This window comes from Ursus americanus, chromosome 25 (genome assembly GCF_024610735.1).
Source record: "Ursus americanus isolate L20-20 chromosome 25, mUrsAme1.1.p, whole genome shotgun sequence".
Classification (NCBI taxonomy): Eukaryota; Metazoa; Chordata; class Mammalia; order Carnivora; family Ursidae; genus Ursus; species Ursus americanus.
In genome coordinates, this window is record NC_142151.1 from 33,565,049 (window position 1) to 33,590,994 (window position 25,946).

General features: G+C 34.6%; 1 protein-coding gene across 2 annotated transcripts in view; it reads left to right on the forward strand.

The window, feature by feature from the left end:
• Positions 1-25,946, forward strand: part of CNTN1 (contactin 1) — a 341,046-nt gene that overhangs the window by 64,371 nt on the left and 250,729 nt on the right. For both annotated transcript variants that reach the window (XM_045801266.2, XM_045801267.2), the window contains exon 2: positions 15,347-15,394. The gene's annotated coding sequence lies outside the window, so the exon portion shown is untranslated. The remainder of the gene's footprint in view (positions 1-15,346; positions 15,395-25,946) is intronic.

A 25,946-nucleotide genomic window follows, 5' to 3' on the forward strand; every position in this document is an offset into this window, starting at 1 on the left:
TTAGTGATACAAAAATATGAGAAAGCAGGAACAATTCTGTAACCCTTTATGAGAAAAGTCAACAGTTCAGAGACCAAGCCAGCTTGTGGCAACTCTAACCCAAAGCAGTATTTGTTTGGAGGGAGGGAGTGGTTCTTGATGAAATTATAATTTGGGGAACTTCTGGGAGCTCCAGAAGAGAATGCAGCCAAGCTAAGGCATTCAAACTCTTCCATTAGTAGACGTAGAGAAAGTAAGTCCGAGGTCAATCCGGAAGGTATTGAGAGGTAAAACAGAAGCAAAGCAGAGAAATAGATATCAGTAACATTTGTAGGATGAAAAATTCTGGGTAAGTACATCGTTATCACTAAGATAAATGAACAATAATGATTAATGAAAAGTTCTGATACCATGAATCTGGAATCTGGATTAGTAGAAGAACCAATTCTTTGTTGCAGGGACAAAACTGTCTTGCTGGGTAATGTTTTGTGGTCACTGTAGCCCTGGCACTCTGCAAAGTGCCTAGCATAATAAACATTCTGTACATAGACTAGGAGTTTAGTGAATGAATGAAAGAAACAATAGGGAGCCAGTTAAAGGATTTTGAACAGAGTGAAATGACTAGCATAACATTTTAGAAAGGTCACACAGACTGCAATTAGGATACTAGATTTGATCTGGTAATAATTGTAAGCAGCCACGCTAGTGCAGAAACAGATGTGAGCTGTGGAAGAAATGGCTATGATTGCTTAAATGGAGATAAAGACAAGTGGATAGACTGGAGAGATGTTTGAACTGAAGTGTCAATATAACTTGGTTTTTGGATGTATGAGGTTGAGAGGGAGAGAGGGGCCAGATGGTGCTCAAGGTTTCTTGCTTGAGCAACAGGATGAAACTTAGTGCCAACGATTAAACCAGAAAAACCTAAAAAGAGGGTTAATTTGGGGGAGGAGTAATAACATAGTAATGAATTCAGATTTAGATTTGTTAAATTTGATATCTCTATGGACCATCAGTAAAACTGATCAGCACTTGTATTTATGTCTGGAACTCAGAAAAGAGAATTGAACTAACAATGTCGAGATTTGGGTTTATCGGCCTTGAGTTGGCCATTAAAAAACCATGGAAGTGAGTAAAATTGTGCATAGGAAATATGCATAAAAAGAAAATAAAGCCCAAGACAGATTTCTGAGGAGTGTCTTCATTAAAGGATGGGCAAAGGAGGTCACCGAGGAAACCAGGGAGGAGAGACAAAATATGGAGAATGTGGTGTGGCTTGAATGAAGAAATCTTTTCCAAACAGAAAGGGGGTAATAAAGCTGCATAAAGGCTAAGTAAGATCAGAGCTAAAATATATATATATATATATAGTTTTTTTTTTTTTAATTGCTTGTCATTAGGCAATCGACCTTGATGAGAAAACTTTCAGGGCAGGGAGGGAAGAGGGAGCCATCTGCAGTGTTAAGGAGTAGAGGGGACGTGAGATCTTGGAGTCCACTAGTGTGATGGGGCAGTGAGGCAGGTTGAAGGAGAGTGATGTATGACTGAAATAGAAGGCAAAGGTTCAAGCTCCTCCTTCCAGAAGCTAGAAATTTGTATTTTATAATATATACCCCAGACTTCATCTAAAGTGACTCCTGTTACGTGGAGTGACTTAAATGTAGGTGAGGGGCAGAGTCCTAAACAGTATCTGTGTGTTTTTGGTTTACTCCGTTATTCAAAGCTGTGGATAGGAAAGAGTGGAAACATTGTAAATCATTGTTCTCCCTCATGCTATAAAATCAGATAAATCAAAAAAATAAAAATGAAAATACATCGGATAAACCTCACTTTCCCTGCTTCAGTCGTCCTTCCTTTCTTTGATTGTTTTCTCACTTTCCATATGTTCTTTTTAGTCAAAACAGGCCAGAATATTTTGTCTTTCTTCCACCTAAGATATAAGGTTCTAAAAGGATTCCTCTCATGGAATTTTGAATCGCACAGTTTACGCAAATTAATTATGTGGTTTTTGAAAAAACAGTGCCAAAATAAATATTTTTATGCCTTAAATGATTCCTCTTCCTTAAGAATATATATGTGTATATATAATCTGAGTGATATTCAAAATATTTAACAACAAAACATATCCTGTATCAATGCTTTTATCTGAATCTGTGTCTATTTGTATATATGTATATCTATATGTATGTATTAGCACAAGCTATCGGAAATTGATCTTCTGTAGGCAAATGTGCATTACACATTACCCTCTGGCAATATCATCTCTTTTAAGGATTAATACAAAGTAGCCACCTTATTTCTTGACTCCAGTATTAATGTTAAATAAAGTAACACCTTTAAGAAATTTAACTCCATGAAAATTAATACCCGAATTTAAGAAAACCTAATTCCAGACTTAACACTAAACAAACCTCTGATAAAACACTACGTAAACCTATAGACTATTTCCTTTTGACAGTGACTGGCTTGGCACTTTCTATTTGAAAAAAAATAGCAGTATGGTCAAGTGCACTTCATTTTTACTTTTATATTCATCCCTTGGAACAGTGGTGATTCAGATATTTTTCCATCCTCTCAAACGCAGAAAAGCTATATTTGTTTTAAAGATAAGAATATGTGTTAAACCTAGAAAATAATTTTATTATACATTTTATTGACTTCCAGAAAGTTAAGTTTGTGCTGTTGTGCAGAGATTTCACTTGAAAGCCTACTGTAGTAACCCAGGTAGTAGCATAGGCCAGGTTGTTAGCAGAGGAGGTGACAAGTGATCAGATTTTAGCTTTGTTTTTGTAGGTAGAACCGGGGCCAGCATCACAGGTGTGACATCAGGGCTATCACACAAAGTTCTTTGCTCAGAAGCCCATGCTTGGTTTTATGCTCTGCTCTTATCATCTTGAAATTGTTTTTCCTGTCCATATTGAGATATAATTAACATATAACATTGTGTAAGTTTAGGGTGTCCCATGTAATAATTTGATCCATATACATATATTTGTGAAATAATGTTCGCAATAAAGTTAACAACTCCATCACTTAAAAAAATGTGCTGTTGAGCATAGTTGGAAGCTACAGAGACTTTGAAAACGAAACTGAAATGAAAATAAAACAAAAGATGTTTGCTTTATGATAGTGCTCAAAACTCTTTACTTTAAAAAAAGTTTTTTTTCTGACCTCTGCTGTGTTGATGTTGCTGTTCTAAGTACTTTGTGGTAGGTGTTAGGCACAGATCTCTGTTCTTAAGAAACAAATTGTGCCCCAAAGAGAACAATTTCAAACAAATTCAAACAATTATCTATCAGCAAACATTAGGTTACATGATTTATATTTTGTACGTATTTGTCAGAAGCATGTGCTTAGTATTGGACACGGGACTCCAGATATGGTCTTGATCAAAAGCAATCTTCACAGCACTTATTTTTATCAGCACACTTCATATCTCCCTTCCCTAAAATTTAAGCTCAATGGGAACAAAGATGTGTTTGACTCGTTCTTGTTGGTTATCACTGTGTTTGCAATACCCAGAAGTGTCTGGAACATAGGATGAGCTGAATAAACTTCTGTTAACGATTTTTGTTATCCTTAACATAAATTCTTATTCTGTAGTTACTGATGATATTTTATTGTGCATTCTCCTTTCACCTCTATCATATTAGTGTTGACTCATGTTCAACATTATCAATTCAGAATTGCATATATTTGTTGTTTTTTTCCTTGCTTGATTTTAAAACCATGACCTCTCCATCCTATATGAATGTAATTGGAAACTAGTAATTGATACTACTTTACAGAAGGTAGCAAGAATCTCATGAGAAAAACACAGAATTGCAAACCAGGAGGGTTGTAAGATAAATCACTTGACTGATGTAGGTGGGCTGCATTGATCAGTGAAAAAAGGTGAGTAGAAAACAACTTGGACATGAGATAATTTCTTTCAAAACTAAATCTAGAAGTGAGGATTGTTGATGGAAGCAGCTTTACATTTGAAAGAGTTGCTTGAAAGTTTCCCAAGTAGTATTGCTTCGTGTGGTTAGAATGGCACTGTAAGAAGGCAGTAATGGTCAGGAGAATTTCAAAGACCAGAATTCTTTTTTGGATGATTAAGGAGAGAAATGGATCTGTTGGTACTTTTATCATCCCTGAGAAAATCTGCACTCTCACAAGACAACATATAGTTGAATAATGATTACAGAAAATGTATTTGAACTGGTAATAGTATCCTTTTATGGAGAAAAAAACTAATGGTGATTCTCAACTCCTGTGAAAAATTTAACAGAAACTAAAGGTGATAAAGTCAGTGCTTTGAAAAAGTACTTCACTTCTTCCTACCCTGTTTAATTTCATGAATATTTATAGAAATCATACATTTAACTCCATCTCAGCATATAACTTAGTTATTATTTAATTTTTTGTTATGATAGGATCACTTAAATTAGATTTATACTCTTCTACTTTTAAGCTTTCCCCCCTTTCTTTAGCTTTTTAAAGATCAATGTTTACTAAAATTTATGAGAAAACAGGCCAAATAAGTCTTACATATTTTTTCCTAATGTTTAATAAGAAAGTGGCAATTTTTATCTACTATATGAAGGAGAGATTTGTTTTAATAACTTTACATATTGTATTTGAAAAAGAGCTATCATATTCAAATGAAAGATTCAAGTAAATGGTTTTAATAATATAACATTAAGTTATATAATTTATAATTATAATACTTTTATAATATAATTATAATAATATATATTTCTTTAGGTAGGTTTCCTTTTCTGGATCTTAACTTGGGGAAATTTTTAGATATGAGGTATAATTACTTAGCAGCTTGGGTGGTTTAGATTTAGCTCTAAATTCTTTTTCTGTTACATTTTTGAATATAAAATAAGTATATATTACATCCCTGTAATCTAATATCCTGATGTGGGGTAACATATGTAAGTATGTTATGAATAAACCATGGTTAATCTTCATTTTTGTTTTCGTACTGTTTACTTTTTACTTACTTGAAGAGCCTTTTCTCTCAATTTAGGTTAAGCATGAATATGCTGTAAGTCTGGAAATCATTCAGAAACCAAGTATGCAAATAGCTAAATTCATGAACTCCACAAAAGACTACAGAAAGGGATAGTTACATGATGCTTGTTATTTGTAGGCACCAGCAAGTTTCATAACCCAAGGTTGAGGTTAAACACAAAGAACTAACACAGTGGCTACTTTAAATGGTGTGAAATTGCCCTGGGAGGTATGACTGAACAAATTTTAAAAAACCTTAGAGGTCAATATGAGACAAAAATGTACTATAAGTAATATATTGCTGCGTAGTTACTTTATGAGTCAATTATGGATCTAGATAGATTCTTACTGTTATAAAACAAATCTTACTTGATTCATAGAATGTGGCTTATTATCTATTGCAAAGGCTACAAAAGCAACTATTTAGGACATTTGCCTCATTGAACATGATGAGCTGGAATCTTATTGCAGCCCAACACACTGATGTTTCTCTTTTATTTTGTTTTATATTTCTATTCTTATGATGAGGTTCTCTATTCTTGCAACACTCCAAGAGAGATAAGACTAAGCATTCTTATGATTATGTCAATTATTGGACATGAAAGATTAAAGCCTCTGCAAATATACTAAAAATCATTGAATTTACACTTAAAATGGGTCAATATTATGGCATATAAATTATATCTCAGTAAACCTGCTTAAAAAAATAGATAGAACCGGGACAGGATTTTACTTGCTGCACTAGTGATTTGCGACTTGGGGTTCTTGGGTCTTCTATAATATACAGCAGTGTCACTTATTTATCCCCTACTTATATATTTCCCAACTTCAAAAATTTCCAGTGAGCTTCCATTCTTTAAAAAAAAGTGAAACTAAACAAATCTTTATCATTTCTTCCTTGTTTTCTGTCTTCTTCTAAATTTTAGATTAAAAATGTAGTCTACACACTCTATTTCTACATCTTTCTCTCCCACCATATTCTAGCCCCTTCCTTTACTATTGGATTGAGACTGACTTTGCAGAATTCGCTAGTTACTCTTGAACTGCCAGCTGAAGTCATTTCTGCACAGTTCTCATCTTCTGGAACTGTTTCAAGTAGGAGACATTCTTATGAAACTTTTGATTAACACATGTTTGTTTCTGGCTTCAGTTACCTTATTTTTAATTTGTCATATCCCTCCTCTGGTCACGCTTTTTCTTTCTTTTTATTTTTATTTTTTGGCTCATCTTGTAGATTCTACTTCTCCTAGTTCTAGAATCTTCCCACCTATGTTATCTCATTCTGTTGGCATTAGCTCTTGTACCTCTATGGAAATGACACCCTAATCCCTAACTCTAGCTTTGACCACTCTCTTAGCTTTGGGTACATATTTTCAATTCCTTTTTGATTTCTCCACTGTCTGTATCCTTCAAATCTTAAAAATAAGTCATCTTCCTTCTTCCTCCAGATACTATCTCCCAATCTTAATCAATAATATATTTATACATCTAGTCAGTCATGCTCTAATGTTCAGCATGTCTTTAATTCCTATCTCCTTTTTCATTCTCTGTATCTGTTTTCATGGTAATAAACTATTCCCAGGTCTTAGAGGCAGGGAAATGGCTAATGTTACATATATAGTGTAGGAACACAGATTTACCTCAAGACCTTATTCTTTGTAACATTCCTAGTGGCCATCCTGGCACAGAGTTCATTCAGTATAATGTAAAAGAGCAAGGTCTTTAGAATCAACCCAGGACTGGAACTGTCATATATGGCACATTATTGTGAAATACAAAGAGGTTGCTTCTAAAATATATATACTTTTATTAAAAAATAGTCATAACACTGATTTTGTAAGACAAAATTTACTGTTACCTGTGGAAAATTTCTTTTTTTTTTTTAAAGATTTTATTTATTTATTTGTCAGAGAGAGAGGCATCCAGTGAGAGAGGGAACACAAGCAGGGGAAGTGGGAGAGGAAGAAGCAGGCTCCCAGTGGAGGAGCCTGATGTGGGGCTCGATCCCAGAACGCCAGGATGATGCCCTGAACCGAAGGCAGACGCTTAACCAGTGAGCCGCCCAGGCACCCCACCTGTGGAAAATTTCTATAATAAACATATAAATATATACCGTCTATGCCCTTAAATGTTCTAAGGGGTGCATAAATTGCACAACCATGCATAGTAGCTCTAAGTATAGGACTACATTGTTCAAATCCTGGCCTTACAGTTTAGTATCTATATAACCTTGGTAATATACTAAATCACCTTAAATTTCATATTCATGACCTATAAAAGGTGACTTATAACACTATCTCAGAGAGTTTTTAGCAAGGATAAGTAAGGAAAAATTACATATATATAAAATTAGAAACTTCAAATTTACCTGCAGATGTTCTCAGTTTACTCCTTCAAAGGCACACATCATTGTAAGATGCCAGATTGTGAAATTCTTTACACTAAAGAGCAGATGAAAATACTGTTGGTTTTAACAGCTCATTATAAGTCATTAAAATTTTTGTTTTTGAGAATATTTCATTTGAGGATATTCCAAAAGAAGTAGAGGAACAGTTGCCCTAGTTTTCCAATAACTAAAGGTGTAGCCTAGAATCTGATGCTTATACCTGGATGTTGCTGCTAGCTATTTGGACAAATAAATGAGAAGGCTTTAACACACTACGAGAAAATGTCTTGACTTCACCATTTCCATGTTATAATCATATTTTATTATTCTCCTATTTCAGGGTCAGCAAACTACAGGCTCTGGGCCATATCCAGTCCAAGTACAGTTTTTGTAAATAAAGTTTTATTGAGAGACAGCCATACATATTCATTTAGGTATTGTCTAGGCTGCTTTCTCAATCTACCAAACAATGGTAGAGTTGTGTAGTTATCACAGAGACCTGTTGGTCCAGCAAGCATAAGATACTTACCATCTGGCCCTTCATATATGAAGTTTTTCTGAACCCTGCCTTTTCAACCTTTTAAAAATATTAATTCAATTGAACTCCCACTTTGCTCAATTCTACACATGGGAAGAAACAAAGATTGTATTGATCTGGAGTATGGTAGTCTTATTTTTTCTTCCAAAAAATCTTTTGTTAATCAACAATGGAAAGCTAGTTGCAGTATGCTGCCTTAAACATATACAGTTCCTTAGGTTTTATTAAAAACAAAACAAGACAAATGAAAAAACCCTAAGGCAGAACAACCTGTTTCTTTTCACCAGATTTTACTGTCATTACCTAGAAAATGTTTCCTATAAGAAATAAGCTGTTAAGAATTGATCTTTTCCCTTCTGACATTAAAAAGTGATAGTGGGGAAAAGCCCATTTAACAGTTAGAAGAACCATCTAGTTGATGACACAGTGAGTGACTCAGTTCCTTGTTGAAAACAAATTTGGATTGGAACTTGGGGAATTCTATTAGTACCTATTTCCATTAAAGCGAATGGTTGAAACCATGCCTTTCACATGGGAAAATAATCCCTATTTTGCAAGATTTCTAATAGAAAAATGTATGTTTAAAATTTGGTATATAAGTGTTTCTCAATTAACGGTAGCTATCATTTTTATTATAAAGATTAAGTTCGTTAACTAAAGTATATCAAATTAATTCAACTATCCTTCAGAAACTCTATTTAATACTCAATTTCCCATCTGTTTGTTTTAAATTACTTAATTCCTTCTGTGTATTATTTCTCATTCTTTAAAATGAATAAAAATTTAAACCTCCTCACCTTTTTTCACCTGCTTCTTAAAAGAATTCCACCAAGGAGATTTATAATTTAAAAGCTAGTTTTCTGGTGGTGTTTGGATATGTAGATATACCTGAAGGTATAATTATGAAGCACAAAAATATATAACAATCCTTAAGAAAAATGTTATTTTTTTGGTCATGGTTTCCAATGTCCTAAATACCAATAGTAAGGGATTGGACATTAATTATAAGTACATTCTCCAAGAAGTTTGCCATCACCTAAGACATTCTTTATAATGTGTTTTAGAGTCAAGTAATGAAAGTTAAGTTTTTCTGTTATTAACTGTGAAGCAGTTAAGAAATACTTTGGGATCCAATACAGTAAATCCCCAAAGTTAAGTGAAAACGGGAGCAGAAGTGAAATCCCTTTTTTAAAGAAGAAATTGATTTTAAAAAGTATCATTTCCACTGATATCAAAATAGAGCTACAACCAAAGTACAACAGGATTTATTTTCATATACAAGCATAGTTTAAAGCAATTTAGTTCTAGTTTCTGCTCCTGTCCTTGTTTTGAGGACTGATTTTAACTGGAAACCTAAATCTCTCTAAAATCACTGTAGTTTTGGAGCAAATATAAGGAGTTTAAAGTTAGAATTTTGTCTGGATTCCAAAAATCTTCTGGATCATATATCTTTCTTCTGCGAAGGTGTCAGACCAAAGTCTAGGCTATATTTTATATTCTGTTGTAGACCCCTAGTCTTGTGAAGCTTAAAAGTTACATACTTTGGGGACTATAGTTTATCAGTATAGGAATATGGATGGAAGGAAGGTTCTGTACTTATTATACTGGGAGCTCTGCTCACCAAAATAAACAGCATATTCAAGTATACTAGAATTTGAAATAATTGGAAGTCAGTGTGGAGTATTTATATGCAGTAAATACAGCCTAATTTGAAAAACATAGTTTGGGGAAAATTATAAGAAATTAGGGCTCGACAAAATGATCATGAGGAGACACCTGTCTCACAGTTTGTGTAAGATAGAACTACTGGAAGACTTATTGCCTAGATAATAAAACAACTGAATGATGAGGCTTTGAAGTTTAAGACCATTAGGGATTTGGAATGTTTGTGATGAAAATTCTGCAACATCGGCTAGGATTTTATTTAGTTGTCGATTCCGTGGGAAGCTACAATATGATTTTAGGATAACCAACATACAAAGTAAAATCTGAGAAGTTTTCTCATGCTCATCTTTGTCTTATATTTTCATAGAGAGTGGTGTTTTGTTTTGTTTTTTGAGGAAAAAAATGACCAATCCTCATTTTAAGGTTCATCTCAAAATTCCATGAGTTGAAAGAGAAGGACTTTAAAATAAATAAGCACTCTATTCAAGCTTCTTGTTTTGGTTAGAGGTTCAGGACTCATAGAGTAGGAAGATGTGATCTATTTCCTGGAATGACTGATTGATCACACTAAAGATAGACTTTTCTTTTTAACATTTTTATTTAAATTCCAGTTAGTTAACATACAGTAGAATATCAGTTTCAGATATACAATGTAGTGATTCTGCACTTTACTGTAGTGCTCATCACAAGTGCACTCCTTAATCCCCATCACCTATTTAACCCATCCCCCATCCACCTTCCCTCTAGTAATCATCAGTTTGTTCTCTATAGTTAAGAGTCTGTTTCTTGGTTTGCCTCTCTCTTTCTTTTTTTTCCCCTCTTTGCCCATTTGTTTTGTTCCTTAAACTCCACTTATAAGTGAAAGTTTCTTTTTTAAAGAATTTTATGCCAGGATGGTCAAAGTCACTTTTCTTTATGAAGATGGTGTGACTCATTAATGCATCAAGCTTTGGCTTACACTAGAAAGCAATCATAAACTCACTAGTAAGGTTACCCCTGTTAGTAAGAGCTGTCTCATTCATAAACAACTAAAGGTAGGAGCCAAATACATGAAAATAAGTTGGATGTGAAACAAACTCAAGATCCTTAAAATTAAGTGAACAGCAAAGCAAACGGTAACTTTGGGATATAAGCAATGACTATCAAGTCTCTTAAGCCATCTGTGCATGAGTAAAGTGTTAGGAACAGATGAACTCACAACCATATCTGGGACAAAAGCCTCAGATGAGACAAAGGGAGGAAAAATTTCACATAAGCCACCAGAAGACACTAATACTGCACTCCCACACTTAGGTCTCTAACCCAGTGTACATCTGTTTTGATCATTCAAAATAGAAAATTTAAATCTCAGTTCAGACTGAGCCATTGAACACGACCCTATTCCTATGTTGACTATGGGTCAGAGATCTATGGATAAACTCTCCTTTCCTTTCCTGAGGGTTCCACTGAATACAAGTATATCCCTCTATGTATAGAAATGACAAGGTAGTTTGAATCTTATTATTTTGTTATTTTATATGGGATAAGGGGAGGGTTGTCATTGTTATTCCTGCCTCCCATAAAATTTATCACTAAAGTGAAGTACTGGTCAAGAGAACCCAAAAGCAACATCAACAGGTAAATATAGCACATAAAAAGCCATAAATTTAATTATCTCTGTGTGTACGCTTTGTCTTCTCAATTGTACTCTATTATAGTCCAAATGGATCTTTATTGATTTGTTTAATGCCTATTTACATTTTGGTTTCTGCATCTGATTTCATATTTTCTTAGGAGAAAAGAATAACTTTCCCTTAGAGTGGTGGTATGAATGACCAAAATAAATGAGTTTTGGAAATTGAATGCTCGCTTTTGTTCTCCTCTTTCTACTATTTTTCATTAGTCATCTCATGAGATTAAATATTCTTTAGAATATTACTTGGGTGCAATTTTGCCTTGTCACTTAAGAAATTATTAATCCTTGAAATTCAATTTTGTGACAAAACATCTTAATTGATTTACTTTTCAAGCTTACTGTAATTAACAAAATGTGCCTAATTCTTGAGGAAGAGGTTTATAATGCTTCTGCATGCAAATATTGAATAATAAAAATATGTCTGGAAAACATTTTTTTCTCCCCAGCCCATCACCTGGTTTCTTCCCTTAATGAAAAAAACAAAAGGGGTTCTAAAATGCCAACTCTGCTTTTTTTAACTGACCAGGGGAAAGTCGATATTACCTTCCTCCATCTTATTGAGTCCAACAAATGTTCTCCAGTCCTCATCTGATTTGCACTCTGTGGCACTGCACACTCTTGCTCAGTCAGCCTCTGTCCTTCCACAGATCCTTCTTCTTGGCTTCTCTAATGCCATACTCTCTTGGACTTTCCTGGTTTCTTTGTTTGTCTTCAGTCTTCTTTGCTGGTTCATTTTCCACTGCCCATTTCTTAACTGTCTACATTCCTCCGAGTTCTGTCTTTATTAGGCTCTCTTCTCATTTTCCCACCTCTTCTGCCTTCTGCAATGTAGCCCAGACTTTAGCAGCCCAGTATATAAACCAACTACTCAGGTTTCATCAGTTTTCTTTTGCTGTGTAACAAATTACCACAAACTTATGGCTTAAGACAATACTCATTTAGTATTTTACAGTTCTGTAGGTCAGAAGTCTGGGTGAATTTCATCTGGGTCATCTGCTCAGGGTCTCAACAGGCTGAATCAAGCTGTCAGCTAGGACTGAGGTCTCATCTGAGGCTTGAGGTCCTCTTTAAGCTCACTGGTGTTGGCAGAATTCAACTTGTTGTGATTGTAGGACTGAATTCCCCATTTTATTGATGGCTATTGGCCAAGGGCTTTTCTCAGCTCTTAGAAGCTGCTCCCAGTGCTCCACCATGTGGGCCTCTGCATGAACCTTCTCACATTTTAATCTTAATCTCTGATGTCAGGGAGGGCCCAATCTCCTTTGAAGGGATCAACTGATTACGCCAGTCCCACAAGGATCTTCCTTTTGATTTTGATGAACGCAAAGTCAATTTATTAATAATTAAATCATTGGAATTCTTCCCCATTGCATTTAAAGGTTCTGCCCCCCACAGGAGTGGAAGTTGTACAAGGTGTGAACACCAAGAGTTGGACATGTTGGAGGCCATCTTAGAATTCTGCCTACCATACCCTAGTCCTACCATTTACTAAGTGTGTGAATTTAGGCAAATTATATAATTTCTTTGTGCCTTGGTTTTCTCATCTTTAAAGTAAAATAATAAACAGAGTACTCTTTATGGGGTTATTGTAAGGATTAACTGGATTGTAACATATAAAACACTTAGAACAGTGACTGATACATAGAGTCTACAAAAATTCAGTTATCATTATTAAGCTATTTTCTCCCCATAGATATTGCATCCATTCCCATGGCTTCAATGTTACCGATATTCCTATGACTTCCAAATTTATATCTCCAGTCAAGATCTCTATTCTGAGCTTTAGACGGTTATAATTTCCTACGCCATATCTCTGTTTGTATATCTAAAGGGCATTCTAAGTACAATTTGTCTAAATCTAAACACATGATCTCAGTTGCAAACCTGATCCTGTCTAGTAATTCTTTTTTTTTTTTTTTTAGATTTTATTTATTTATTTGACAGAGAGAGAGACAGCCAGTGAGAGAGGGAACACAAGCAAGGGGAGTGGGAGAGGAAGAAGCAGGCTCCCAGCAGAGGAGCCTGATGTGGGGCTCGATCCCAGACCTCTGGGATCACGCCCTGAGCCGAAGGCAGACGCTTAACGACTGAGCCACCCAGTCGCCCCCTGTCTAGTAATTCTTATCATAGTAAATAGTACCCCTTAATGAATTTCCTTATACTTCCCAAATTCTTCTTCTTTTCCTACCATGCATTCATGAAAAATAATTTTTGGAGTATCTACTGTGTGCAAAGTATTGTGGCAGAGGATATAATGATCAGTAAAACAAGCTCATGTAGCTTACAATCAAGTGAGAGAGACTGATGATAATCTATCTCCCAAAACTTATTAAAACAAACCAATTTTATAATTTTCTTTAACAATTTATCAATTCTTTGCAAATATTCTAGTCAAAGCCGCCATCCTTCTTTCCTGAACTAGAACAATAATGCCTTGCTGGGTTCCTATATTCACTCTTCCTCCACTTTCTCTTTCCTCATCAGAGCTACCATCTTCAAGGAGATCTCGCTACCTCACTACTCTGTATAAACCTTGCAGTAACCTCCTGTAGTGTGTAAGATAAAAACTAACCTTCCTCCAGGGGCACCTGGGTGGCTCCGTCGTTAAACATCTGCCTTTGGCTCAGGGAGTGATCCTGGCGTCCTGGGATCGAGCCCTGCATTGGGCTCGCTGTTCTGCTGGGAGCCGGCTTCTTCCTCTCCCACTTCCCTTGCTTGTGTTCCCTCTCTCACTGGCTGTCTCTCTCTCTGTCAAATAAATAAATAAAATCTGAAAAAAAAAAAAGAACAGAAAAAAACTGGCCTTCCTCTAACCTGCTATGGCCGTGCCTAAGCTCACCAACTTTATGCGTACCTGCACAACACTCCATTTCTGTGTTTTCACCTTAACAGCCTTCTTCCTACTTCTCTACAGTGCCACGCTCCTTCCTGCATCAGCACCTTGCACCTGCCAGTCCTTCTAAATGGAAACTCTCTCCTCTGCCTGCTCCGTCTTTACCCAATAACTCAGTTCAAGTTTTATTCCTCTCCTTTATCCCCTCAGACCAATTCAGGGTCCCCATTGCACTCAAAGTACTATATAAGCCTTCTTCATGACATTTAATATGGTATATAGTTATGTGTTGATTTGAGTCATTTTCTGATTAATATCTGCTGTCATTCTGGGAAAGGGGTGTTTGAAGCAAGATCTAAAGGACTAGCTTCAGCTGTATGAAGAGCTAGATTTTACAACTGTCTTATGAGGAAACATGATATAGTCTGTATTTTAAATGGAAAGGCTATTTTCAGAATGTGCTTTTGATGGGACAAGCTTTCTATGTAATTACTTCTGTGTCAATTCAGATCAAGCTTACCCTAACAGTATTTAGGAGGGAACACATTTATGGCTATGAGGGTTACTAAAGACCTGAACGAGAATGTGAAAAGTAGTCTATAAACTATCAAACTTAACACACAATTTTTGTTGCTTTTATTTTTAGTGAAATCACCAAAATATCAGTTTATTTAAAACCTGAGCTACGTTGAATTTAATCCACTTGATTTTACCCAAATACTTGGCTTCCTCTTTGAAATGTTTAGATCTACCTCTTTTTTTCCCCTTAAATTTGTGTGTGTATGAATATTAGTGTGCCGTCTACCAATATGTATGCATATATATAGGATATACATGCACACACATACACAGTATATGTATGGTGGATATGGTGTATATACAGGCTTCTCTAAAATAAATTCCAGTCTAGTGTTCAGTATCATAAAATGGGACCAGTTCAGCAGTTCTTATCCTGTTTTATTTAAAATGTTAATTTTTAGTTCAGTTCAGTAATGGTAAATAAGAGGATATTTGGGCTATGAACCATCAATAGGCTTTGCAAGCAATAAAAAAAAGTCAAATCCCTTTCAGTTAAAAGTGTTTACTGATTTTATAAATGTATTTTACAAATATTCTAAAACTTTACTGCAATGGTCAAAGCAACAAACAGAAACTCATAGAGGATTAAAATGCAACTAATTTTTTGTAGAAAATGTTAAAAATCATAGTTAAAGTAAAAACATCTTCAAGCTAATTGACTGTAATTTTATAATTATTGATTTGTAGATATCCAACTTGGATCATTTCTGAAGCTGAATTCAGAACAATCTTAAGGTAAGCTGTTTACTTGGAGTGTGTGTGTGTGTGTGTTTTAAAGAATAGAAATAATTATATTGATAGTGATATTGGATCCATTTTAACTTCCTGTAATATTTCTCACTTTTAAAAAATATCAAAAAAAAAAAAAGAGAGAGAGAGAAAGGGAGGCAAACCATAAGAGACTCTTAACTATAGAAAACAAACTGAGGGTTGCTGGAGGGGAGGTGTGTGGAGGATGGGTTAAATGGGTGATGAATATTAAGGAGGACACTTGTGATGTGCCCTGGGTGTTATATGTAAGTGATGAATCACTAAGTTCTACTCCTGAAACCGATATTACACTGTATGTTAACTAACCGATATTACACTGTATGTTAACTAACCGATATTACACTGTATGTTAACTAACTAGAATTTAAATAAAAAATTATAAATATAATAAAAAATTATAAAATTTATCAAAACATAGGATAAATTGCTTGATGGCTACTTAATAAATGTCCTCTAAGTATCCTTTCTGCTAATACACATATGAGTAAATCATTGTGCAAATATATGAAACAATGAGAAAATTTAATACTAAATAGTGTAGTGCTCAATGTTGCTGAGTTGGTAGATGTTGGGGTGAGTTATCAAATGTGAGCTGAGTAATGGGGACATGTCATGGAATTATTAATAATAATAATAACAACAACAATAATAATACTGTTTACTTAGCATTATAGGCTAGGCACTCTACTAAACACTTTACGAAACGATTTATAGCCAAAGGTTATTATACTTGTTATAATTAATCTCGTTTTATAATGAGAAACCTGAGACATGTCTAAAGTCATGTGATAGTAAGTGGCATGTTTACCAGCTGAGGTCTATCCCACACCAAGTTTTGGTTTCCTCCCACTATATAAACTGCCTAGAGAATGTAAGACTTAAGCAGCATTTTGTGAATTTTGGATTGATAGGACAATGAGAAGGGGATTTTTTTGCAGTATGAAGACCACTTCACAAAATTGTGAAAAATGATCTAAATATGCACGGTGCTTGAGTGACAAGTTGGAATGAAGAGCATTTGAGAAAAATGTAATAAAAATTGTGCAGCCAGAGCAGATGGAGGTTATGGACTTATTTTGGTGGATAATACTAAGTGAGTGTTCCAGTTTCATTTCTATTGTCTGCTAGCTAAAAACTATTAAACTGGATTTTTACTGTTGTAGTTGAGTACAATAATCCACAATCTGGTCAGAGTAACGAGTTTAAAAAAACAATTAGCAATAAAGTGCTAGAATTAGGAGGGATCATTGAAAATTATGTAGTCCTTTCAAGGCATGATGACAGCCTAATCCTGATAGAGGCAGTGGACATAGAGAGGCATGCTATTACCAGAAGACATGAAAGCAAACAAATATGACAGGTGTTCATGATAGATGAGATAAAAGAAATAAAGGAGAAGGAAGAGCAGAGATGGTTTCAAGTTTATTCTTAGAGCAAAAAAGAAAATTACAAAACTGATGAAAGGCGAATAGTTAGAGAACAGAGTAAGGTTGGTTTCACTTTTTTGCATCTGAAATATCAATGAGGCCTCACATTCATATATCTTATAGAACGTAAAAAGTTACATGAAGAAAAGAGGTGAAGATTGGGTTCTAATTTCATTAAATATATTTTTAAAAAGACTTAGAGTGGGTGCTAACTACGGAAGGATTAGTATAAAAATAGAAGCACATGGGGCTGATATTTTTTTCTTTTTAATTTTCTTTTTAAATTTTAATTCCAGTATAGGTAATTATACAGTATTGTATTAGTTTCAGGTGTACAATGTAATGATTCAACAATTCTCTATAGTACTCAGTACTAACCATGATAAATGTACTCTTAATCCCCATCACCTATTTCACCAATTCCCTGCCCCCACCCCCAGTAACCATTGGTTTGTTCTCTATAGTTTAGAGTCTGTTTCTTTGTTTCTTTCTCTTTTTTTCCATTGCTTGTTTGATTTGTTTTTTAAATTCTACATATGAGGGAAATAATGTGGCATTTGTCTTTCTCTGACTGACTTATTTCACTTATCATTTACTCTGTAGTTCCATCCATGTGGAAATGGCAAGATTCCATTCTTTTTTAATGGCTGAATAATATTCCATTATATATATATGTGTGTACACACACACACACACACACACACACACACACATTACCTCTTCTTTATCCATTCATCTATTGATGGACACTTGGGCTGCTTCCATAATTTGGGTATTATAAATAATGCTGCAATAAACATAGGGGTGCATGTATCCTTTTGAATTCATGTTTTTGTGTTCTTGGGATAAAAAGCCAGTAATGCTATTATTGGATCATAGGGTAGTTCTATTTTTAACTTTTTCAGGAACCTCCATACTGTTTCCCACAGAGGATGCTCCAGTTGTATTTCCACCAACAGTGAACAGGGTTTCCTTTTTCTCCACATTCTTTTCAACACTTCTTATTTCTTGTGTTTTTGATTTTAGACATTCTGACAGATGTAAAGTGATATCTCATTGTAGTTTTGATTTGTATTTCCCTGATGATGAATGATGTTGGACATCTTTTAATCTACCTATTGGCTATGCATATGTCTTCTTTGGAGAATGTCTATTTATGTCTTCTGCCTAGTTTTATTTGCATTATTTGGTTTTTTTTTTTTTTTTTTTTTTTGGTGTAGAGTTGTATAAGTTCTTTAAGTATTTTGGATACTAACACTGTCAGATATGTCATTTGCAAATATCTTCTCCCATTCCATAAGGTGCATTTTAGTTTTGTTGATTGTTTCCTTTGTTGGTGCAGAAGCTGTTTATTTTGATGTGGTTCCGATAGTTTATTTTTGCTTTTATTTCCCTTGCCTCAGGATACATCTAGAAAGAAGTTGCTGTGGCTGATGTCAGAGAAATTACTGCCTGTGCTCTCTTCTATGATTGCATAACAATCATAGGTTCAGGTCTCATATTTAGGTCTTTAACCCATTTTGAACTTGTATTTGTTTATGGTGTAAGAAAGTAGTCCAATGTCATTCTTTTACATGTAGCTGTCCAGTTTTCCCATCACTATTTGTTGAAGATATTGTCTTTCTCCATTGTATATTTTTTCCTCTTTTATCAAAAATTAATTGGCCATATAATTATGGGTTTATTTCTGGGTTTTCTGTTCTGTTTCATTGATCGACATGTCTGTTTTTGTGCCAATACACTGTTTTGCTTGCTACAGCTTTGTAGTATAACTTAAAGTCTAGAATTGTGATGCCTCCACTTTTGTTTTTCTTTTTCAGGATTGCTTTAACTATTCAGGATCTTTTTTGGTTCTATACAAATTTTAGGATCGTTTGTTCTAGTTCTGTGAAAAATTCTTTTTGTATTTTGATAGAGATTACATTAAATCTGTAGGTTGCTTTGGGTAGCATAAACATTTTAACAATATTTGCTCTTCCAATCCATAAGCATGGAATGTCTTTCCATTTCTTTGTGTCATTTTCAATTTACCTCATCAGTGTTTCATAGTTTTCAGAGTACAGTTCTTTCACTTCTTTGGTTAAGTTTATTTCTTGGTATTTTATTATTTTTGGTACAATTGTAAATGGGATTGTTTTCTCAATTTCTCTGCTGCTATGTTATTAGTGTATAGACGTGCAACAGATTTCTGTACATTGATTTTGTATCTTGCAACTTTACTGAATTCATTTATCAGTTCTAGCAGTTTTTTGGTGGAGTCTTTAGGGTTTTGTAAATATAGTATTGTGTTATCTGCAAATAGTGAAAGTTTTACTTCTCCCTTACCAATTTGGATGCCTTTTAGGGGCTCATATTTTAAACACCATTTCAGTTGAACATTTTAAAAATAAAATATAGTTATGTAAGCCTGAAAAATGTATGTGAGATGATGCAACCTATATAATAATCCAGCCTTCTATGCCTAACACTAAACTCGCAAAGTTTTTGTTTGTTTGCAATTTATTTTTCTGGCAATATAATCTTGATTTTTTTAAAGAAAATAAGTACAAATTACTTAAAACTCACCTCTAGAAAAGATTTATTTTAAATGCTGAAAATATTGATTTTCGTTTATTGGGTAATGTTTATGTTTCAGGTAAAATACAATTTAAAATCACTTTTTATTTCAGAATAAAAACTTCATTCATTGTGTAATGAAACATGTGAATTAGATGATAAACAGGTAGAGAAAGAAAGAAAGGAAGCTCCACCTAGGGTACAAGTTAATTCATTTAGAACGATGTCCCACTAAGTTTGGCTTACAATACTATAATATTTTTTTATAACCCTATAACAGTTTTTTTTCTTAGGATTAGTTTAAAAAGGACAAGTTGAAATGATATGTACTACAGAATTATAAACTTCTTACATTTTATTAAACACTTTCACTCATAGATTAAATTTGTCTTATATTTAGTCAGTACTTAAATTCTGTGCTAAATTCTGGGCCTACCACAATATTTTTAATAGATATAAATCCTCTTTTCAAGAGGCTCACAGTCCAGTTAAAAGATGGGTAAACAAGCTATTATAGCATACTATAATTCCTTGCTATAGAAGCACAAGTTATAGGATTACTTCTTCTGATTCATTGAATCAAGACTTCTCATAAATATCAATAAGGGAACATAGATCTTTCTAAACCTGGAGACAATATACTTTCTAAATTTAGATTTAAGCTTAATTAGTGTTTTTGAAAAATATAAAGTTAGTACAAAGACTAATAGTATGCTTTAGATTTCTTAGAATTTGATTCTCAGATGTGATTTTTTTCTTCATTTTGAGTCTGGAGTAGTGTCTTCATATAATGTGCTATCAATCTATTTTTAGCAAGTAGGAATTGAAAATGTGAAACATATTGCCTCTGATTTACTACTTATTTTTCTTGACATCAGTATATACCATCAAGAATGTTACTTGTCATGGTGACTGGGTAGCTCAGCTGGTTAGGTGTCTGCCTTCCGCAGGTCATGATCCCAAGGTCCTGAGATGGAGCCTTCCCCCCCCCCCCCCCCCCGCCCCGTGTAGGGCTCCCTGCTTCTTCCTCTCCGTTTGCCCCTCCCCCCGGCTCTCTCTCTCTCTCTCTCAAATAAATAAATAAAATCTTTAGGGAAAAAAAGAATGTTACTTGTTAAATGTATTAAGAAGTTGATTAGAAAAGCTATTACTTTGTTAACAGTTTTACTTAAGGTACTAAAACTGTTATACAGGCAATAAAATGTATTATTTCAATTTATAAAAATAAATTTGGGTAGGTTTTAAAAAATATAGAGAGTTCCTTCTCTGGCAGTTGTTAAATGAAAAACTCTAAAAATATAACTACAAAAAACTTCTTTTTAAATGCTTTTCTGAGATGGTAGGAAAAGAAAGTCTCTAAATTGGACAAAAATGAAGCAAAAGCAGCAACCCTGAGAAGTAACCAAGGCCAAAGCTGGGGACAGAAGGTGACACCTAGGGCTAGCCCAAGTTGGAGTCTAATAGAAGAATGTTTCAGAAACCAGGATCCTTAAGGACAACACTCAAAGAGTAAGGATGTACAAGAAATAAAGCTACCACTAAGAAGGTGTATCAAAAAACATGCCTATCTAGACTTTGACACGGAGTGAAGTGACACAGATTAGCCCTTTGAATTCAGAACTTTTGGCCAGCCTTCACTGTAGAATTCACCTGATCCAACAAACTTCATCCAAAAATTTAAAATGCTTCCAGATTCATAGTTAGTGGGAAGGAGCAAAAGAAATAATTTGCTGTATGAATCTAAATTCAGTGTTTTCAAGATAAATTTCGAGATAAATTAGCTAATTCAAAAATTACAAAGCATATAGAATAAAATGGACTTAAAAGAAGGCTGAAAAAAATACAAGACAGAAAATATATTTTTACAAAGGTATATTATGCCGGAATGATCAGATTTGGAAGAAAAGAAGTATGTTTAGTATTGTATTAATTTTCTATTGTTTTCATAGCAAATTACCACACACTTGGTATCATAAAACAGCAAGGTTTATCACCCTACATTTCGGTAGGTCAGTAATCTAGTACTAGTACAAGCATCACCAGATACAGTCAAAGTGCAGGCAGGATGCACTTCATTCTGGAGATTCCACAGGAGAATTGGATCAGTTTCCTATTCATTTGGCTTGTTGACAGAACTCAGTTCCTTATGGTTGCAGGACTGAGCTCCTTGCTTTGTTCCTGGCTCTAAGTTGAGGATTTCTTCTAGCTTCCAGTTGCTACCACATGCCTTGGCATTGGTTCCCCGCCCCCCCCTTTCAAAGCCATCAATTGCAGGTTGAGACATTCTCACATCATACCTCTCTGACCCCTTTTAGTTCAAGTTAGCAGTATCTCTGGTGTAGAAAATTCTCAAGAACTCTGTGGGTCTTCCATGAATGTCAGAGGATTCACTCTAGCTGACAAGAGGCTCACCAACAGATCTTTCCAAGGAAGTTTCTTCACTATTTTTGGCTTCTGCTGAGATGGCTGAGTGGATCCATGATCACTTCCTTAATCTCTTCTGCGTCTTTTTTTACCCTGATCTTTTGATCTTTCTGAAGAATCTCTAAAAAACCTCTCTCTTAATTTTAAATAAAAATTAAATTCAAAATAATCTCTTAATTTTAGCGTCTTTGTGATACAGGTAAGTTAAGAATTTCCAAAATCATCAAGTCCTGGTTTCTTTTTGTTTAACAGCCCCTTCATCAGTTTATCTCTTTTTTCTCACATTTTACTGTAAGGAGAAAGAAAAAAGTCAGTCTGTACCTTTAACATTTTGCTTGGAAATCTTTTCAGCTAAATATTCATATTCATTGCTTACAAGCTCTGCTTTTCACAAAATTGCATGACACAGTCCTGCTAAGTTTTCTGCCACTATAAAAAAAATTCCCTTCCCTCTGTTTTCCAATAACATGTTCTCATTTTCTTCTGAGCCCTCTTGGACAGTCCTTAACATCCATCTTTCTGCTAACAGTCTTTTCAAAGAAATCTTGACTTTTTTTCAAGTTTCTCAGAATTCTTCCAGCCTATACCCACTGCCTGATATTTTTAGATATTTGTTACAGCAACACTTCACTTCTGATACTGAAATCTATAATAATTTTCTACTGCTGCTAATAAATTGCTACAAACTTAATGGTTTAAAGCAACACAAATTTATTATTTTACAGTTCTATAGATTAGAACTCCACTATATTTCTCACTAAATATAAGAGTGAGTGGCAGATTATATTCCTTTCTGGACACTCCATGGGAGTATTAGTTTCCTGCTCATTCAAATTACTGACTGAGTTCAATTTCTTATGGTTGTAAGGACTGGGATCCCCATTTTCTCGCTGACTATAAACTGAAGTTTGTTCTCAGCTCTTAGAGCCTGCTGCATTTCTTGGCTCATGGCCCCATCCTTATCTTTCTAAAGCCAACAACAGTGGGCTGAGTCCTTTTCACATTTCATCTCTCTGACCCATTCTTCTGCCTTTCTGTTATGCTTTTAAGAGCTCATGTGATTAGATTGGGCCCATCCAGACAATGCAGGATAATCTCACTGTCTCAAGTGAGCTTACCTTGATTACCTCTGCAAAGTCACATTTGCCGTGTTAAGTAACATACTCGCAGGTTTGGAAGATTAGGTCATGGGCATCCTGTGGGGAGTGGGTGAGGGGGATGGAGGGCATTATTCTAACTACCAAAAGTATATTTAAAGAAAAAATGTTTGAAAATATGAGCAAGGAACTAGAGAGTGTAAAAAAGAGAAGAAATTTTGGAAAATAATCTGATAGAAATGAAACATACTATAATCACAACTACAAACTTAAAGAACAGGTTAGTAGAATTGACCCAGCTAAAGAGAGAATTTGTGATCCAAAGAAATAGCCATCAAAGAGAGAAACATCATAGGGAGAAAAAAGGTAGAAATTACCAAAGAAAATATGGACCATGGAATAGATGATGAACAGAATGAAGATATAATATGTGTAATCGGTAAATGGAGAAAATAGAAATAAGGAAGACAAGGAAATATTTGAAGTAATTGCAGAGAATTTTCTAGAATTGTAGAAAAATACCTAATTGTCATATCCTGGGAGACAAGGAAACTGCAACAGAATAAATTCCAAGAAAATTACATCTAAATACATAAAAAATGAAACCGCAGAATCCCAACAATAAAAAGCTGGCAAGAGCTAGAAAAAGAAGAGACCCTGCTCTGCTAAAGGAAAGGCAATTAAATTAATGGTTGACTTCTAAATAGCTAAAATGGAAGCCAGAAGTTTTCGGAATATGGAATCTATCTGGAAGATTCCCTTTTTCTGTGAACAGCTTCTACCTCATTCTAGTCACTTCTTTCTTCCCATTATGTATTATTATGAAGGCCTTATTTGTATTTCTTCGCTCAACTTTCAAATACAATGTAAGTTTTTTAATGTCTAACAAATATGAACATAAATAAATGTATAACATATTTAATTATTTATTCAGCAGATAATCATTATCAGTTCACTGTGATGTTCACTGTACCCCAGATTCTATTCCAGGCATTGGGGATAAATATATATCTATCTATCTCCTTCTGTCATTGTATCTATTTATATCAATCTTTGATCAATTAGAAGTTGTAAGTATAGTCATACCTTTAGTCTTATTTGTAAGATGGCTTCTCTCATTTGTCACTTAAAAACCTTTATATCTCTGTAACTTGTATCTTATATGATTCTTTCAACAATTCCATAGACTTCCCTAAATGCTGCAGTTTATCTAGGACTTGGCAGCTATCATCAATTAAAAGTAATTTGTGTAGCACCGTATTTGCTCACTATCCCATTTGGCACCTTCCAAACCCTGGGAAAAGCGTTACAGCCCTAGTGTACCTTTCAGTGTCATTAAAGCCTATTTATTATAGTAAGTCTTGGCAGACTCTCCTTGTTGTTATTTCTGTTACACAATTGAATTATTTTGGATGTTTAATAAGTTGAGTTCCTCATCAATTATATTAGAATGAATTATAGAATGCGTATTAAAAGCTATTGCTTTATTTTTCAAGCATGACTAATGTAAGAAAATCTCATGACTTTTTATTCTATTTCATCAGAACAAGAATTCCTTATTCAATAAAAGGGAATCCAAGACGGCACAGGGGACTTAGTGCCTGAGATTCAGTGAAGAATAAAATAAAAGGACTTTTCATAATGAAAACATAAGCTTTATTTTCTTTCAGAGTTGCACAATGATATTTATCTGGAGTTTAAGAAACATTTTACTAATTGTTAGTGAATAGTAATTTATGGGGTCTTACTAGATATATAGTTTTATCTGGAAAATATATAATTTTCTTGTGACATCTCTTTTGTAGAGATAGAATATTAGTGTCAAACAGAATTGGTTTGAATCCTAGCTTTGCAATACTAGCTATGACTCCTCAGACAAGGTATAAATCTTCTCTGAGCCTTTATCTCACCATAAAAAAAATAAAAACACTGGAATTCAGATGCAGTCATATCTCTTTTATTTGTTTACATAACTTTGAATTAGCATGCCTGTATTAGCAGGAAGACCAATGTTTCCATCTTGAAGTCTTCTCTATGCCCACTTCCATTGCCTAAGATTCCCAGAGGACTACTCCATCAGATATGGGCTGCCCTGCTTCCAAATCCCAAGGAGACAGAAAGAAGTCCATCTGTTGCTTTCTGTCATTACACGTGGAGCTACTATGGAAAACTGGTTCCCCAGCACATTCCAACTGATGATTTTGCACTGCTACTGGGATGTCCTGACTAAAATAAATCCGTGCACGATTGCTGGCTTCATAATTCCATCTGTCAACTAGAAGAAGCTCAGCCATTGTTCCTGCAATGTCCACTGTCATACCATGGCCAGGACAGGAGAAAGATTGCCAGCCACAGCCTTTCCTCAGGAATCTCTAAAGCATGGTTCTGAGCTTGGGTTATGGCCATGCTGTCCCTTGGCTCATGGTGATCCCTTTGAGGTTTCCTGGTATCCTCTCCTGCCAACAACCTCAATCAAGAACAGAAATCCTTCAAAGAGATTCCAATAGCATTAAGTCACAAAAGGATCATTCTGTGACCCCAAATAACCTCTTGGAAAATCTACTCAGTGACCCTCTTTTAGAGAAGTGAGCTGTAATTTAGCAGGTCATAAAAGGTGCTATTGTTATCTTTCCCCAGGGAAATTCATTACCTACTAGGTTACTAGAGACGAATAAAATGACTCTTTAAAAAGAAGTTCTGTCTAGGTGACTTTTTAAGTTCACTAGAGAAGCTTCTCCTCTTCCTTATAGGTTCTGCCTCGTCAGATACATCGTGAGAATTAGTGAGTGACATATGTGAAGCGCCTATCAGTGCCCACTACCTAGTAGACACTTAATACATTTTAATTTCCTCCTTTGTCCCGTATTCTTAATTTTTAGTCTAAGCCTTTATTGTTATTTTCTTTTTGACATATGTATTCCAAGTGAGATTATAAAACCTATAAGGGAAGAGAGTTATGTCTTATGCATCTTTCAAACCTCCACAGATTATTCAGCATAATGCCCTATAGAT